The sequence below is a fragment of the Carassius auratus genome, chromosome 39 (assembly GCF_003368295.1).
Source record: "Carassius auratus strain Wakin chromosome 39, ASM336829v1, whole genome shotgun sequence".
Taxonomy (NCBI): Eukaryota; Metazoa; Chordata; class Actinopteri; order Cypriniformes; family Cyprinidae; genus Carassius; species Carassius auratus.
The window spans coordinates 10,606,285-10,625,156 of record NC_039281.1 but is presented as its reverse complement, the minus strand read 5'-3'; the positions used below and the strand labels follow the sequence as shown (position 1 = coordinate 10,625,156).

Below are 18,872 nucleotides of genomic sequence, written 5' to 3'. Positions count from 1 at the left end.
AGGGATGCACTGGCACTAAATAGCGGCAGTCAATAAGCTCCAAAGCTAAATCAACAACTAGAGGCTACATCCGAAATTAAAGAAATACTCATTTCCCCAGCAAAAGCAAATGAAAGCGGATTAATAATTAAATGCATGCTTTTTTGCAAGCCTGATAACTATATTCCTCCCACCAGTAAATAAAGGTCAAGCAATGATACCCAATTATACCACAAAGTAAACTAAAACTACTATTCCCATGTGAATGTGTCATTTGGTGTTAGCATGCCATTTCTGAGAAGAAGAAAAAAAACAGCTGCATGTCTGATGTACGTCTGATTGCATTAGTTGGGTAACTCTCAACCATTGACAAAACACACAGACATCTCTAACTCATTGTATAATTTAGCCCGTTCTCAGATGTGATATTGCCCGGATTGCATGAATCATTATGCTTGTACAATCCTGGATAAATAAAAAGAAAGTACCTTTCTTGTGAGTACCATCCGATTTGGAGCCTTGTGGGTCTAATGAAAAAAAGATCAGGATTAATAACATGATATTCTAACAGCAAGATGTTTAGCCTTTTTTTTTGCGGGATCAACAACAACAAAAAAATAACATGAGCTCACTTATTCTACTTTACACTTGCCAACACTTGAAGTGTGTGGCAGGGAATATTGGGTGCTAAGAGCATACTAAGGGCAAGAGCAGGTAAGGAGGGATGCACTTATTCGTCCAAAACTTCAGAGCGGGCAGGACAAGAGGCAAAGCACTGGAATGAAAGAAAGGATGGAGGTTGCAATGCATTTCTGGTCATGGGAGGCAAAATGCACTATAAAAAGCAATACACTAGAAAGAGGGGGAAAATGCTAAGACTACATGTCAAACTGGCTTCACTTTTAGTTTTAGTTTTTATGTCATTTTGTAGATTTAATTGATTTGCCTGGCTGGCATTGGGTTGCAGAATTGTGCAATACAAAAGGAATTGGGAGCGTACTTTGGGAACCACAAAACAGTCTTTTTTTTTTCTTTACAAAGAGAACCAGATTGGGGCATTTTCCCTACTGTTCAACCTAGAAAACATACGGCAGGTCACAGTGCACTGTATTCCAGTCAGATTTCTCTTGTGATGTTCATCAGAACCAGACAGAAAATACAACAACAGTGCATCTCTTGTGCAGTTCTGCATGGTAATCACAAGGTTAATGATGCTACTCAAAAAACACTACCATGCACATGTGTGACCACAGATATCGTGTACAGTAATGCTTCACAGTGAATGCAGTACAGTCTATACCAATGATGAAACACACCGTGGGAGGACGTCATTTGTGAGTTACCCTAAACAGAAACCACTCATCCTATGGATCCTAATTAAAATACACAAACATGAAAGATATTGAGTGATTTAAGGACTTCAACATCAGGCTATTCTTCTTCAGCCCAACCGAATGTTCACCAATAACGCAGACGTCGGCATAATCCAGGATTTCCCAAGAGGCTTATCCTTTGTGAGAAAGCTACTTTAACCATTCAACTCCATGACCCGCCATTGATTATCCCATCTAAAGCTCTTAGATAAATGACATTACCAGCAAATATTTTAGAGGAGCACATTTCTGTCGGTGCATTTCCATCACCAATCATACACAGCTAATATTGAGAGAGATAAGAGAAGAAAAAGGCGTATTAAATTTATAAAAGAAAAAATATATATTCATACTTTTAACTGAAAACCAATCTGGAAATGAAACATTTAGATGCACTGATATCTAAATATGAACAATTATCTAAAAGCAATCTCAACTGAATCTCAATTTGTATATAAAACAAAGATTATTGGAGTATGTTTTATAAGAAAATACTATTTCAGTCTTCAAATTTGACATTTAATTGCTTTGTAATAATTTATAAATTAATAAGCAAATTCTGATTGAAAATAATTTCAAAGTTCAGTTAAATTCAAGGTTATTTGCATAGCGCTTTTCTTGATACAAATCACTGCAAAGCAGCTTTACAGAAAATTGAGTTTTATACAATATTTTAGTAGTAGCTTGTCAGTGGTCAAATTGATGTATATATGGCAGATTATAGATTTTTTTTTTCAGTGTGCAGACAGACAGTGACAAATCGCTCTGAAGTTCAAACGTGAATAACAGAAGTTTTTAAATGAAATTTCAATGGATGATCATCTCCGCCGCCCTGTGAGAATTGCAACAATTTGTAGGCGACGAGGTAAAACGTGTATGAAAAATTAAAATCACATCTAACCTTGCTCCGTCTCGGCGTCGTTTGATTGTTCTGTTGTGATGTTTCTCGAAGGCTCACATCCACACACTGCCTTCTCTCTCTACCCATGAGATAAAAACGCAATTATCTAGCGCGATCCAGAGACGCTTCGTTACCCTCATGGTGGAAATACAGTTCATAGCATCTCTGAAAGCTTACAGAATCGTTTACAGCGGCCTCTTAAAGCAGATTGTGAAAGGAACATATATTCTACTACTCTCTGAAGACAGCAGATAAGTTATCCAGACATCGCACGAGAAACACTCTTGATCAGGATTTCAGTCATCTGTCATCATTTAAACCAAGCATCTGTAGGTTCACCATTGCCGTTCGTATGTGAACGCTGCACCCCGACTCATTAGAGAATTCCCATCAATCCTATTAAAATCCCATTAAGCATGTGCTGATAGCACCAAATTAACATCAAGCTCCACCAGCTAATAAAGCTTCGCTTCTGCACTTTACATGAATGAGGAGGAGATGCAAAGAGGTAACAGAGACATACAGGACATCCAAAAAGAAATTAAAAAAGCAATCAGTAAATATACCGCAGGCAGCAGATTGTATATTTACAAATGTACACTTGTCTCATCGAAACCCATTCAGAAGCAAAGTGACACAGTATTCAGAAAGCATTACATGATCATGACTGTAATGCATGGTGGCGGCTCATTGGTAACGGGGCGGGAGGGAGACTGCTGGTCTATGGGTTGATTGTTGACGGCCGATGATTGTGCTATTTGGGCAGAATCTGTAGCACCTCGTGGCTGTCAGCCTCATTGCTCTTCACTGGGACTGACTGATGAGAAGGGACAAGGTTAAGGTGGATACGGGAGGCGCAGCTGCACTCCAAACCATTCATCACTAGCAGCAGCAGATTACAGCTCGAGCTACTAACCAACAGTCCCTGCTCCTCTCAGGTTCACACCTCCCTAATTTGTCTAACGCAGCACTTTGACTCTATCGGCCAGCTCTACGAATTGGTCTATTGGGGGGGGGGGGGGTGATTTTAAAAACTGTAATATCTGTGGTACCAAACGGAATTTGAAAAAAATAAAATAATAATTATAATTTTTTTCAAACAGGTTTCTGTTTTCTGATCGCTATTAGTCAGACAGATAGTCCAAACTGAGCCAATTGCACTGTGTTGAGCTGCTCAGGATGTATCATATATTTGCATACGATATGCATATTTTGGGAGGAATTCATATGAAAGTATGGAATACTGATCAGCAAGATGTAATTGGTTAACATCAGTTAATGCAGGTATCATGAGGATTAATATTTTTTAATTAACTAATAAAACTTTAAATATGGACTACCATTTAAAAGGTTGGGTTCAGTAAGTTATTTTATTTTTTAATTAATACTTATTAATAAAATTAATACTTCTATTTAGCAAGGACACTTTACATTGATCAAACAAGACATTTAAAATGTTATAAATATTTTTCCTGATCAAAAAAAATAAAAAATAAAGTATCAAACTTTCCCCAAAAATGTGAAGCAGCACAGCTGTTTTCAAAATTGATCAATTCTGAACATGTGATGCTAAAAGCTAAAGAAGTGAAGCTGAAAATTCAGTTTCACATCACAGGAACAAAATTAAATTTTACAAAATATTTAAATAGAAAACAGTTATTTTAATCTATAAATATGTCACATTATTACTGTTATTACTATTTTCTCATAAGCATAAAATACTTCTTTAAAAACGTAAAATACTAACTTTTACATGGTTGTGTCAATCATATTTGTTTATAATAAAGTTCATTTATACAACTCGATTACATTAAATTAATTAAAATAAACCTGGATCAATAAATCCTATGTTATCAATTGTTAGCTCATGATAACTAATGCATTGACTAATATTAATGAACTGAACCTTTGAAGTATTTCAACATAATAATAAAAAATAAAAAATTCAGACATACAATCCTAACATAATTCAGTGACTGAAGAGATACACGTGAAAGATCTGAAAATCTATCAATCCCTGTCCTAGCTGCATGGGCTGCCCCAAATATGCCAAGCTACGAGCTTTCCGTTTTAAATGGTCCCAACTAAATCAGCTGGAAGGATTTCCCACAGCGAGTCCCAGTCATGATCAGTGTAATTTCTTCTCACGCTATCACTTTGGGAGCTTCAGGCAATTCTTATGTTTTTCACTCCCTTTTTTCACTATACGATCAAATTTGCAGGAGAAGCCGAGTAATCAGAGGAGGTGAACTCCTCCTCATCATGAGCTGGAACAATGTCTTCTCACATCACATAAGGTTTATGCAGGAATGTTGGATCTTTAAATGTTCTCTCTCTGCTTTTTCTGTCGAAATTTGTGGAGAGATGCTGTCAGCATGCTTGCTGTTTGAATTCAAGGGATGCGGTCAATAGTGGAGCAGAGAAAACGGTCCGAAAACGCGCAAGCTTCCGGCTCAGAGTGCAGTTACACACTTGACCTGACAGCCGTGACCAACCTTTGTGTTTCATAATGTCTAGTCTGTCCATGTGACAACACAGAGCCATGTGCCCTCATGAAATGAACTGTATGGATTACACAATGAGTTCACGTGTTAATCCAGACAGCGGCTATTGTAACTTTTTTAGTTTTCAATGAACTCGATTTCTGGCAGCTAGGGTTTAAATGACACATCGAAAGCATAAAGGCAATGCGGTGTTTGTGATGTTGAGAATATCTGCTACTTCAGGGTAAATTAAAGTGAGAAAACAATCAGCCAACTATGCAGTTTGATGCCGGTCACCATAAACAAGGTTGCAGCAAAACTCAGCAAAGATCAAATTTAAGATGTCAGAAATCATTCATCATATCACAGCACTTGACTGTCAACAGAAATAAAGAAAGAAAGAAATCCGTCGCCACGAGCAAGGTTAAGATGCAAGGTCTCAAGATCAGACAGGGGTCCTCTGCCATTTGAGCAGGTTTAACAGTCTCAGCATACATCACTCTAATATTTCTATCATTAAGAAATGCTTTTACCTACCTACAGCTTCGAAGGAAGAGTGAGACTGTCCACATATAAACTGTACACATTTTCTGATATTTTACTCAGTGTAAGTGTCTTGCATTACATGAAACATATCTTGGTCAGAAGACAACACTTTATAATCAAAAATTCAACATTTATATATTGCTTAACAAATCAGTAGTTCATATTTCAATGTGCTGAAATGATTTGTTAAGCATTATACAATACTGTGCTTGCTAAATGTATTATAAAGTGTTATTGGTCAACACACATGCAACATGTTAAACATCTAATCCATTCAGATTATTCCAATAAACTAGAAGCATTCAAACATTATTTTTGGGAGTCAAGATTCAAATTGAATCAAATATATACACAAACATAATACATAAGCAGTGAATATATAACATTATTTGAAACAACGCTGAACATTGTGAAGTAACTACCTTTTAATCTCCCAAGGCATTCATGTGTACACAATGTCCAAAATATTCTATTTAAAATACACGTTTTGTTTTAGTTTTATTATTTAGTTGGGTTTAGTGTTTAATGCAATTCCTATATATAATAAAATAATAAAAAAAATACTACTTTTAAACCTTTTTTACACTTCTTGTTTTTACTCATATTCTTTTGGGGGGGGGGGGGGGGAGTGTATTTCCAAGAATAGCTAAGGAACAGGCAGACTATAATTTGCAGTGATTGACATAAATATATTGTTGAATATTAGGAAACCCCTGACATGTATCTTGCAGGGGCTATTTCTGACTCTCCGGCACACGTCACACACACTAATATACAGGATACCGAGTCCCACCATAGACATTCACTCAGGATAATGAGTCAAGATCATGGACCTAAAAACAGGAATGTAGCCAGCTTGGGGACAGGTTTCTTAATATAACGAGTTACCCTTAATAAATCAGAAAAAACAACACAATATGTGTCCCTGGAGCACTAAAGCAGTCTTAAGTCCCTGGGGTACATTTGTAGCAATAGCCAAAAAATAACATTGTATGGGTAAAAATTATCAATTTTTCTTTTATACCAAAGATCATTAGGATATTAAGTAAAGATCATGTTCCATGAAGATATTTTGGACATTTTCTACTGTAAATATATCAAAACATAATTTTTTATGAATAATATGCATTGCAAAGAATTCATTTGGCTGATTTTCTCAGTATTTCGATTTTTTGCACCCTCAGATTCCAGATTTTCAGATAGTTGCATCTCGGCCAAATATTGTCCGATCCTAATAAACCATACATCAATGGAAAGATGATTTATTCAGCTTGCAGATGTATAAACCTCAGATTCAAATTATGACTGGTTTTATGGTCCAGTGTCACATATTGCGTGTCAACCACTGAGGTATATAGCAGGCTGCGGTTCTTTGATTACTAAATAACCTTCGGAGTGAATAATTCAGATTTGTGTGCGGCGTTGAATGGCTTTAAAATTTGAATTTGAATGTGTTGGTGAAAACTTGTTTTTCATTATAACAAAATATCATTTGTTTCTACCAATTGACAAATACTCAATCGTCTATATTCACTTACCACATATATATATTTGTGCACGTCAACTCTTTAAATATGTGTTTGAAATAGCTTTTTAAAGTAGCGCTTGGCTACATTCCTGTGATATCCAGCAGTGTCTTGGTGGATGCACCAACCTTTGAAATTAGGTCTGATTCTTGCATCATAACCGGACACTTTTCCCATAAGCTTGTCCAGGAATTCTGAGGGGGGCATTGGGGTGGCAGCTTTCCGAGCCGCTGCTTGTTGGGACGCTGCCAAGCTGTGGATTGGGACAAGACAGGTGCGTTACAGAACAGAGGAGGACAAGCGTTATGCATAATGAGACATTTTTTTCATTATTAGATTCTCTGACCTGAGGCAAATGGATGTTCATTTCAAGCTGACGTTATATGCTGTCATTTTCAATAATAACAATTGATTAAAAATAGCTTTGGATTTAAAGTCCATGTAAAAGCACGTTAAAAAAGCCGGTGAACTATGTAGTACTGAATTGTTTTTATTTCAAATTTGAATTAGTTTGAAATTAATTCGAATTCGTTTTTCAACCGCTTTCCCGCAAGTGGGCGTGGTTTCAGCACAGACAGCGGACACGCCCCCAGTGTCTGAGAGCCGATAATACTGCCGTTTTTTCACGATCTGGATACTTTAATATATTTACTTGCCTTTTTTAGTATTCAAATTTGGTTGGGTGGTTAAAAAAACATTTGTCTGTTGTGTAACAAACTGAAAACACATATTGCTTTACACAGACTTCAAATCTCCAGAGCTGAAGCTCACTGACTCTAGACTAAAGGAGCTAAATGAACATGGAAATTAATCAAGACCTTGTCATACAATATCTGTGTCCTCATTAGCATTAGAAGTCGCTAGAACTTAATTAGTGATAATAGGGTGCAAGTCTGTTGCTTTGACACCGGCCTGTGAGTCACATTATGAACTTTTAGCCTGCAGCCATATTAGTGCTGATCAGTAACAATTTTAGTGCTTCCAGGGATCTTTATCTGTCCTTCATGATGGACTTTAATATGCATCGACTTGTTTAAGTCTTCCACATACAGCTGAAAACCCAAAGGAACAATGGACTTTTTTTTTTAATCTAGCATCAGTGCGTCTGACAAAAATGGAGGATAATAATCATAAAATAGCCTGTGGTATATTGATTTCATCTAAGTCCTTGAGACATGGTCCTCTTCTTGCCAATTTCATGGGTCTTTCTTTGTGGGGAATTGCTCTATTTTCTTAACCAGCCACTGAATCCCGAGTCTAACTGTTTTGGCAGCATATCCATTATTCTTTCATAGCCATTGACTTTCTGTGTCACCAGCTATCCTTTGTTTTCAGAGTATCCAATAGTCTGGCTTTTTCCGTTCTCGCACATCATTATTCTTTTTGCTCATTAACATTTACTGGTGTCTGGTCTAAATTGGAGAAGTGTTTGGCATTTAAATGTGGATGCATCACAGGAAAAACTTTTCTTGGAAGTGCTGCTCCACATCTCTCTTCTGGAAGAAAAAAAGTTTATGATTTATATATATATATATATATATATATATATATATATATATATATATATATATATATATATATATATATATATATATATATATATAAGTGAGAATAAAGCATTCGCTATTTTGGTATCATTGAGAAATTATCATGATAATTTATCATGATAATATTCATGATAATTTCTTTTGACATTTTTGTGTTTTTGTAATTTTTATCAGTTTTTGTTGGATTTAAAAGTCTATTTAGTTTTAATTCATTGTTTATTTTCATTGTGTATTTCTGTTTTTATCATTTAAATATAGAAGCAGTTTAGTCTCAAATATAATTCACGCAAAAAACACGATTCACACAGGTGCGCAGAATCGTGCTCCTTTTGATATGATTGGCTGAATGGTAAGCTCGAATCTGATTGGCTAAAGAGTACGACAGACCCACGTGGGAAGAGAGCTCTGTCAGGAAAATCTCAAAAACACACACACACAAATCCGAGTGTATTCGTAGTAAATGAAGATTCGTACATTCAGACACTCGTACATTTTAAACATTCAAAGGTTTTTGGGCACAGTTGTATATCTACAAATTGTTTTTTGCATTTGTGAAACGTATTTTATAAATATATAATTTTATTTTGCGCATGTGAATTGCTTTTTGTGAATATATTTTTTTTTCACGCACGTGAATTTTTTTTTGTGTGTACGTGAATTAGGTTTCATGCATGTGAAATTTTCAACGCATGTGTGAATCGTGTTTTTTGCGTGAATTATATTTGAGACTAAACTGCTTCCATATTTATAATATGATTTCTGTTTTTACTGAAGCCAAATGTTTCATTAGTTATTTCAGAGTATTACTTATATATTCCAGCCTTAGTGATATATATATATATATATATATTAGGGGTGTCCATGGTTAACCGGTTAACCGATTAACCGTTAAAAATTGCGTAACCGAGTGAAACATTTTGCTCGGTTAAGTGACGTCAATGGCGTGCATTGAATTTAGTTGTAATACATTTTTGCATCACCAGAGACCGCCAGAGCGCTCCCAGACATTTGTAATGTCCACAAGAAGAAGTCATTTTCTAATATGAAGCGGGCAAAAAAAAGTACAGCGTTGGAGCACTTTAAAATTGAGAGCGACGGGGCAAAATGCAAGTATTGCAATACAGTGCTTAGATATTCTTCAAGTAACACCTCGTTGTTGTAATCTCAACAGCCAACACCCGGGCATCATTAGGCCGGTCAGGACTCACTGGATGCGTGGCGATGGGCGAAAGCATCTCAGCTGCGTGGCGTGTCTGTTTTTAATTCGGCTCCCATGTTAACAGGTTAGAGCTTGCCGACTGCCTGCGTGAGACGCGCGGCTCGACGCGTGCATGCTAGAAATAGAACCGACGCCTTGTTGGAAGCGTTTCCAGGCAAAATATAATAGGAAAATATGTTTGTCATTTTGTACACAAATACATATTAATTCATGACATTTTGATATTTGAAAGTCTATAGGTTGACATAAATTCAGATATAAATGTAATAAAAAAAAAATAATGATCGATTTTCAAATATTGTACCTGTCAAACATAGTCATAGCCTTAGCGAGGCGGCCGCGGAGCCTGCTTGTTACCTTCGCCTAAACACGGAAAGTTACATAACTATTACTAGAGCCTGTTCCTTTATAAGATAGCCAAAGGTCGGTGTATATTTGCTTTATACATTTTAGGCTTATTCTCAAATTCAGATTGTGTTAGTGGGCAAGATTATTAGGCAGTTTTAAAAGGACAATTTGACCGGAAAGATGAAATTTTGTCGGACATTTCTTTTTTTTTTTTCGGCCAATGTCCGGAAATTACCGGACAACGGAAACCCTGGCGCACACTATGGTTAACCGAGTATTAACCGATAAGGGCCTCGGTTAACGGTTAATGAAAAACTTGAAAACGTGCAGCCCTAATATATATATATATATATATATATATATATATATATATATATACACAATGCATGATTTGTCTCTCATTGTGAGAAATCCATTTCTTTGTCCTTACTGTAAAATTTTCCAATGCAAACATAATAAGATTAGTCGCGGTGTGCCAGATTATGGAGTCTCTTCCAGAGCCATTCTCTGTCACTACAGACTCTTTACATGAACGCGCCATTGAAAGAAATCTTTGTGACACTGTGAAATCTGTGGATACAGTCTCTATTAGTTTTGCTTCCCTGCAAATCCGTCTCATCGCAACCAGCAGCCGGATACGTAACGTGGGCTTTAATCTGCGTCTTTAGTAATTAATGGCTTCACTAATCAAGGCAGCGCTGAACAAATGAACCTGGATCGATGCTGGTCATGGCAGTGGAGACGGTCTGATCCTTCTGCTGATGCAGCAGGAACCAAAGCAGAGCATCCTGCCAGAAAAGATATGCAAACAACCCAGAGACCTGCATACTTTAATGTGAGCATCCAATCATTAGCTTTAAGTGTAGCTCATTATGTTCTTTGGACCACTGATGAACACAATCCTTATTGATCTTGTAACACTCGAGAAACCAAAGGCCTCTCTGGCACCAAAATGGCATTTCTTCAAGCCGCTCTTAATTTGTCAGTGTGGCTACAGAACTGAAGGACAGAAGAGAACAAATCACAATAAGCCCAAAAAACATTGATCTTCTAACATTGTTGCATGTATACAACAGACCTAAATTTAAAGGAGGTGGATCCAAAATCAAAATGAGCATAGCTAGTGACAGGAAAGTGCTATTTAGGGTACAGTCCTGTCTTTGATTATTAATTATGCATTAGGAGTTAAACTTATGTAAAACTCAACTCGGAAAATCAATGAAAAGAATTTGAGATCATGCATCTGCTTATTTCAATGCTTTCACTACCTGTGCATATATAATTACCAAAGAGACTGAAACTAAACTCTGACACTAATCTCTATTAGCAGACATTAACCCTTGAGGCAAGTGTGTTTTTAATCGCCAAGCTTTTAGCAGTAATATGCAGTAACGTCCTAAAGCAATGCAACTCCTTTCAAAGTGAGGGCAGGGGCACATCTGGGTCTCATGCAAACCAGAAGAGATGACGTAGTAAAAATTTTAAATAATAATAATAATGAAAAAAGAATTAAATAAAAATGACACACTACAAATCGAGTGCTTGCTTGGTTTCATTTTATATATTTTTTCTGACTCTGGCTGAAAAAAAATAATTATAAAACAAATAATTTATTTGTATATATTTTAATCATTTAATCTTTCATACGTTGTTTTTTTTTATTTTATTTGACTATTATGATTTATTATTATTATTATTAGTTTCTTTAGTCATTTTAAAATATTTAATATTTTATTATAGTTTTATCATTAAATATTATATTATTATATTTTAAGATTATATTATATCATTAAAATATATTATTTTTTTATTATGAAATATATTATAATATATTTAGAGTTTATTATTTTGTATTATTAGGATGTTTCCTCAAATATTCTTATATCTTGTAATATGTTGCTTTCGTTAGGCTAAATTAAGGATTATTTTGTCATTTTAAATCATGTTTCTGACTTATTTAGATGTTTTTTTCTACAGTGCATAAACTACATGCACACTGTTGTCTCTGCCATTAATTGGATTAGCCATTCACGGCTTTACCTGCATATTTTAGTTTGATAGTGTTATAACATAACATCATGTCTGCTTTATGCATGTGCTGCATTTTAATTGCTATGCCTCAGTGACATACAGCAGCCTCTCACATAACAAATGCACAGGCTAATATGGGAATCAATTAGAGAGATGCAATTCATAGAGCAAATTATGTTTGTGTACAATTTGTATTCGTCAGTGGCATTAGCATTGACAGAGTGATCAATGTCTAGTAATAAGTCTGCATGTGAAATGAGCTGGGGGTGTAGGCTGAGACTGGGAAAGAGATATCAAATAACAAGCTCTGTAAAAGTTCAACAGCAAGAGCTGAGACTGCAATATCCTGATTCTAGTTCATTAACTAAACACGGGCCGTAGGATGCAATATAAATGCTGCAAACCACTGGCAAGATAAGGTGAATGTTTATGTGGTAAATTTATTGTTATTGAGGATTCTTATGTTTGAGATAATCAGTGTTATGAAAGAATAATCCATATGTGGACCAGCTCGAAATTGCATCTGTCAAATTAAATATTCATTTTTAATTAAACTGGAAAATATTAATTAATAAATCTGCATAAACATGGGAGCATAACGGTGGTGTAAAACTTTTACAGGCCTATAATTTGTCATATAACTGCACTCAGTCATTTAATGAAATGTTCCTTGAATGAACAAATGGATAATGGATGGATTGATATATATCATTATAATTATTAAATCAAATTATTATTATTATTAAATCAAACTTTTATTATTTAACAATAATCTAAATTAAATAATCATAATAATAATAATTATTATTATTATTATTAACATTTAATTATGTTTTTATCATAATTTTGTCATAATAAACCATCATTTATGCTGGGAATTTTATTTTGTTTGTTTTTGAGAGGTTCCCAAAGAAACAGGACAGTGTATTCATTAGGTATTTATTGCTTTTACATAATTATATATTTTAATATCGTTTTCAAATATACTTCACTAAGAACAAAAGTTTGCAACGCACGCTAAATGTAATAATTTACTAAATGTCATCATTTTTTCACATAAAATTCAAGGCATTAATATTTGCCTACAAAACCACCAATGGCTCTGCACCCCTTTACCTAAATGAATTACTTCAGCATTATGTGCCCTCCAGAAGCTTCAGAAACTATGCATTATTGTGCCATTTGAAAGAGGTACAAAATCACACACTTTTTCATTAACTGTTCCCTTCTGGTGGAATGACCTCCCCAACTCAATCTCAGCAGATGAGTCCTTAGCCAGCTAGAAGAATATAAACACCTTGCTACGTGTTCTGCATTAGACTAACCAAGACTTGTTCATTTGCATGTACACATATTGTTGCTCTTTGGTAATTTAGTTTTGTTAGTTAAGTTGCTTTGAGTAAAAGCATATGATAAATGACTAAATGTCAATGTCGTGTTCGAAAACGATTTTACGAATCTCAACCCAGAACATTACTGACAAAATTATTATTTAGCCTAAAAAAAACAAAAAAAAAACAACATCGCACAAACTTTTTAATAACAGCCCAATTCATTAGAAACAGTGAGTTGCCTTCATGCCTGTTGATAACATTTAATTCGTCAAATCACCACTAGTGCTCGCTGTTTAGCCGATTTTAAAGGGAATCCTTTCCATTTCTGACTAGGTTCCCTGAATGACACGGAATTATGGTTTATTTTTAATTAGCATACATGAGATTACAGTTGATGAATTAGCATACCAGTCAATCAGTACTTGAAATGATCGTAACTATTTCCTTGAAAACAATATTCCGAGCAAAAGTAAAGAAACCTAACGTCATATCGTTGAAACAAAAGAATTATCATAAACAAAAGAATAAATAAAAAAACAAAACACTCCTGCATTATAACAGCGCGAGACGTACCTGAAAAATACAATAGTTTCCCACAAATAAATCCCGAGTGCGAACATCGTGTCAGGTTGGAGATGAGAGGACGGATGTAGTTCGCTACAGCTCAGTGCACGCTACAATTCCTTCTTCTCTCACTTCTGAGGGGAACAATTCGTCCTTTACTCGTTTCAGATTCCCAGGAAGGCCAAACACATCTCAGGAGCATACAGACAAGGAGCTGGTCATCTTCCCGACAGCGGCTGTGCAGGTGAAGCGGAGCTGCGGAATTTCAGGTGGAAGCAGCGCTGTGAAAAACAACTCGATGAGACCAATTGAGATGTTCATTCCGGACGATCCATAGCAGCATTACGTGCGCAGTCGCCAATATTCAAAGACGCTCCATCGCAAAGATTTAAAACAACCGAAACTATGCACAATATCTCCTCAGAGCGCCGGGATGTCTCCAAAGTCACTGGAAATATATACATACGCGTTGGTTATTTTGGTCCGCGCTCCCTTTCACGCGCGTCCCTATGAACAAACGTGCCGCTTTTACGAGCCACGCGACAGTTTTAGCTACCTCTGGCTGAGGTAGTCTGATTTAGTGCGTTCTCGTTTGCCAGGGGTGAAATGTTAGCGCTGCATGAAGCTACTTCCATTGTCTGGTCCAGTTAGGAGACGCTGATCATTTTCGGTTTCAATGCCTTTCTTGAATCCTCGTCAGAAAAGCCCAAACGTTGATATTTCGGCACACAGAGCTTGTTCCATCGCTCATAAGCCCCTCAGCCCCGCTGTATTTCTTGCTGCAGTCATTTACTAAACTCAAAAAGCACCACACACTCTCTCAACACACGCCCACATGCTGCTGTCATTGGTCTGAATGGCACTACAGACAAATGCCTCCTCCTCGGATTGGAGATGCGCACTGCCATATGTTGGACTTCGAGGACTACGCTGATTTGGGGATCTATATGTCCATTTATGCATGGCACAATTTTCAAAAACATACTACAAAAAGACATTGCATGGCAGAGAGCTTCTGTGCCTATAACTGAGTTCGCGCCACTGCCAATTATGTTTATTAGATTGTCGAAGATAGAATCTGTTTTGTTTATTTTTAAGCAAAACTTTAAAAAAGTATAACAAACAACTATTATTTTTAAAAAACATTTATTCATTCACCTTTTGTATGGCATGTTGTCACAACAAGGTACAACAAAGCCATCCATAAAAAGCATTTGATGTGGTTTTCATCAAAATATGAACAACAACCATAAAACAAAAACAATTCATAAACCAGCAAAAAATAAAAATAATAATAATATATATATATATATATATATATATATATATATATATATATATTAATAATAAGTAAACACATGCACTGCAAAAAAAACAACAAAATGTGTGTCATTTAAACACATTGTTATGTGCAACTGAAAATTACAAGAAACTGCAAATTAATGCACAACAAAAAATATAAAAAATTGACCAACCATTTGTAATTCTACAAAATCAAAACGGGAAGATATAACGATTCATTTATAACGATATAACGATTATGATGATATAACAATTCATTTATGGTCAAATGTTGTCAGGGTAGATATCAATGCACCCGCACAGGCACATCAAAATGTTTTAAATCTCAATTGCATAAAAAATTATCATATATGTATATATATATATGTGTGTGTGTGTGTGTGTGTGTGTGTGTGTGTGTGTGTGTGTGTGTGTGTGTGTGTGTAAAACCACTAAATTCTCCTGAAACGTTTTAATAAATACATTTTTAACAACACAACAAAACTAAATCAGCAATAGCTAATCACACACAAAACCATATGACCGCTCCGAACTCCCGAACTGATTCAAATTATTTGCGATCCCCATAACTGATTCAAATGATTCGCGATCCCGCTACGAACTCCCGAACTGACTCAAATGATTCGCAAACCCGCTCCGAACTCCCGAACTGATTCAAATGATTCGCGATCCCCAAACTCTAATAATTTACAAAGTATTTTAAGAATACACGTTAAAACCTTTGAATAGGAGGTTCAGATTACAATGTTATATACAACGCAAGATTGCTAACACTAGCATTAAATGCTGAACAGGATGACAGAATGACAGGACTAATGCAATAAAATACAACTTTAAAATGTTTATTTCCATTCACGTGCCTGTGTTATGCATTACCAGAGAGCCAGATCATTTTATATAGGATAAACAACAGATCCTTCCACTTATTATACATTCGGACATGTATCTATCAATAAAAGCCAAATCAAAAAAATGCATTAGTCAGATACGAATGAAGAGAAATGTCTAAAATATACTGTAACTAAGCACTGAATTAACATATCTAATTGTTATCTAACGAGAAAATGCTCCTAATTTAATCCACTTGTTTCATATTATCAGTGTGACGAATGTCAGTTTTCAATGGTGCTATGCACACCCCGTCACTTATTGTTCAGGCGCAGAAAGCTCTTACTTTCATCTCACATCTCCATCAGTGGAAGGTGAATGAGCTGACTGAATCATCTAGATTAGTATTTCCCAATCCATGGACCGTGAACTGATTCAACACTGCACATTTCTTTTGAATATCTCTTTGATAATTCAACTCGGAAAGATTACTTTACAACAGAAATGAATTTTCAATAACTAAATGCATCAGCAGAGATCACTAGCCTTTATACCTTTTAAATACACAGACAGACAGACAGACAGATTTTATTTTATTTTATACAATACAGTTTTATGAAGCTGGGTTAGATTCTAGGTGTAATCAAGGTCGTGTTTCCTCTAGAAAGGCCATGAAATGAAAAATATGAAAATGTGTTATATGCTTCATCATAAACGAGAAGCTTTTTCAGTAGGAGACACAAACTCATACAGTAAGTTCAATGTAGCGTGTTCATATTATCTCTCTTGATGAAACAGCTTGCTGGTAATCATCTTTATACATGTGGTTCAGCAGCAATAGAAATGCACAATAAAACATCTTCCGCATGCATTTACAGCCGATAAATTAAACTGGTAAATAATGTGAAGATAGTGATGTGACTGACCTTTGGTGGTACGCTATTCTATTCAGCTGGTGTCAGACTGACGTATACTATTGAAGTAATAGTGAACGCAATGAAAAGTTTTGCTGAAAATGTGCTCATTCTAAGGCCATCCATGATGTAGATGAGTTTGTTTCTTCATCAGCTTAGGTTTTGGGGAAATGTATCATTACATCACTTGCTCACCAATTGATCCTCCAAACAGCTGATAAAACCATCACAATAATACACAAGTAATCCACACCACTCCAGTCCAACAGTTATAAGAAACAAATTTATCATTGAAGTGTTTTAACTGTAAATGGTCGTTTCTGGCAAAAATACCAGTCCATAATCCATGATAACACTCCAGTGAAAATCTCCTGTTGTCCTCTCACATTAGAATCTACTTATATATTAGTTTAGATCTGTTTTGGACTTGTAAACTGCACTTGATCTGTGAATATTTCTATCCTGATGCAGATTTTTTTTTTCACTGGAGAAAGCAATATCATGGATAGAAAACATCTTAATGGTGGATTTGTTTCTCACAAACATGCAACTTTTCACTTCACAAGATGTTAACTGATGGACTGGAGAGGTGTGGATTATTGTGATGTTATTATCAGCTGTTTGGACTCTCATTCTGACGGCACCCATTCACTGCAGAGCATCCATTGGTGAGCAAATGATGCAATGCAAAATTTCTCCAAATCGTTGAAGAAACAAACTCATCTACATTTCTAATGGCCTGAGGGTGAAAAGATTTTCAGTAAATGTTCAACTATTCCTTTAAAAATAAAGGTTCCAAAAGAACATTTTATTCAGTGGAACCTATTTATATCCATTTAAAATGAGCTGGAAAAGCTATCCTTTGGGGAAAATATAGATGTTATTTTGCTTCCTCATTTTCTGTCTAGACTGATCATATTAAAACACAGACCCATTTTACCAACTGGGAAACACTTTCCATGTCTGTATACAACAGGATGGCACATAACGGTGATCATTGCTGAATGGGCACACCTGTGTTTGGGATCGAGTCTCTAGGAGCAAGGATGCATTGGAGAGCCAATGTTAGCAGGTCACACATGCCAATTCTAGGATCTGTCAGCGATTTTTCAGCCCTCGCTGCTGCATTAATGCCGATTTCTCTTTAGAAGGAACACCCTGCTACAGAAACGGGACGAGAGACAATTTGCTAGTTATGATTCCTTCCTCCATCTGGCTTCAGTTTTATGGGAATTATGTGTCTAGCATTTTTTATGGGGATGATAAATCCACCTGTCTCTGAAGTGAAAGAGCACATCCTCTGGTTCTCATCCAGGCTCAAAATGATCAGAGGGAGCGCGTGCCGCTGATGCCGCGTGACAAATCGGCAGAAGCTGTTGCAAGTTTATTTGTCTGTTCTGACAAATTTGTTTATGTGTTAACCGAGTGGCTTATGAATGATTCTACCAACTTGTCGGAGTAAATTACCACATTCTGTATCGAATGTGAGAGCGCTACCATCATGTCTTCAGAAGTATCTCATGCATTTGAAGAGAGGAGAGCTGGCTCATTAATTTTAACAGGTGCTATTTCAAAGCATCCACATGTAGTGTTGTCGCACACTTAAGATAGCTATGAAACCACTCCCTGACCGCAAACTCCAAGCCCTAACCTTGACTGATGGCACAACCACCTCCGGCAATCACATTAAAAGCCACATTTGTTCATATTCGCACAGGGAACCACATTTTGCAATCTCCTTAATTTAGCCAGACTGATAAATCGCAGGGCTGGTGCTTTACTGCCACAGCGTGTTATGTCCCCAGCATTGACTGCCCTTGAAATGAGCACTGTCCTATTTCAAAAATAATACTAGTGATGCATGTTTTGAGGTTGCAAAGACCTCTGAATTTGACCGCTTGGGGGGGGATCAATGGGAATCTGAAAATCTGAGGAATGGACCGTGCATTAATTCATTAATTGTCATGATACCAAGGA

General features: G+C 36.0%; 1 long non-coding RNA gene across 1 annotated transcript; it reads right to left on the bottom strand.

The window, feature by feature from the left end:
* Nucleotides 1-467: 467 nt before the first annotated feature.
* LOC113058151 (uncharacterized) lies at nucleotides 468-14,689 on the bottom strand. The gene is made up of 3 exons (XR_003277930.1): nucleotides 13,861-14,689; nucleotides 6,937-7,061; nucleotides 468-506 (listed from the first exon to the last, which is right to left on the bottom strand). It is a non-coding gene; the product is annotated as an uncharacterized LOC113058151 (long non-coding RNA).
* Between the last annotated feature and the right edge of the window lie 4,183 nt (nucleotides 14,690-18,872).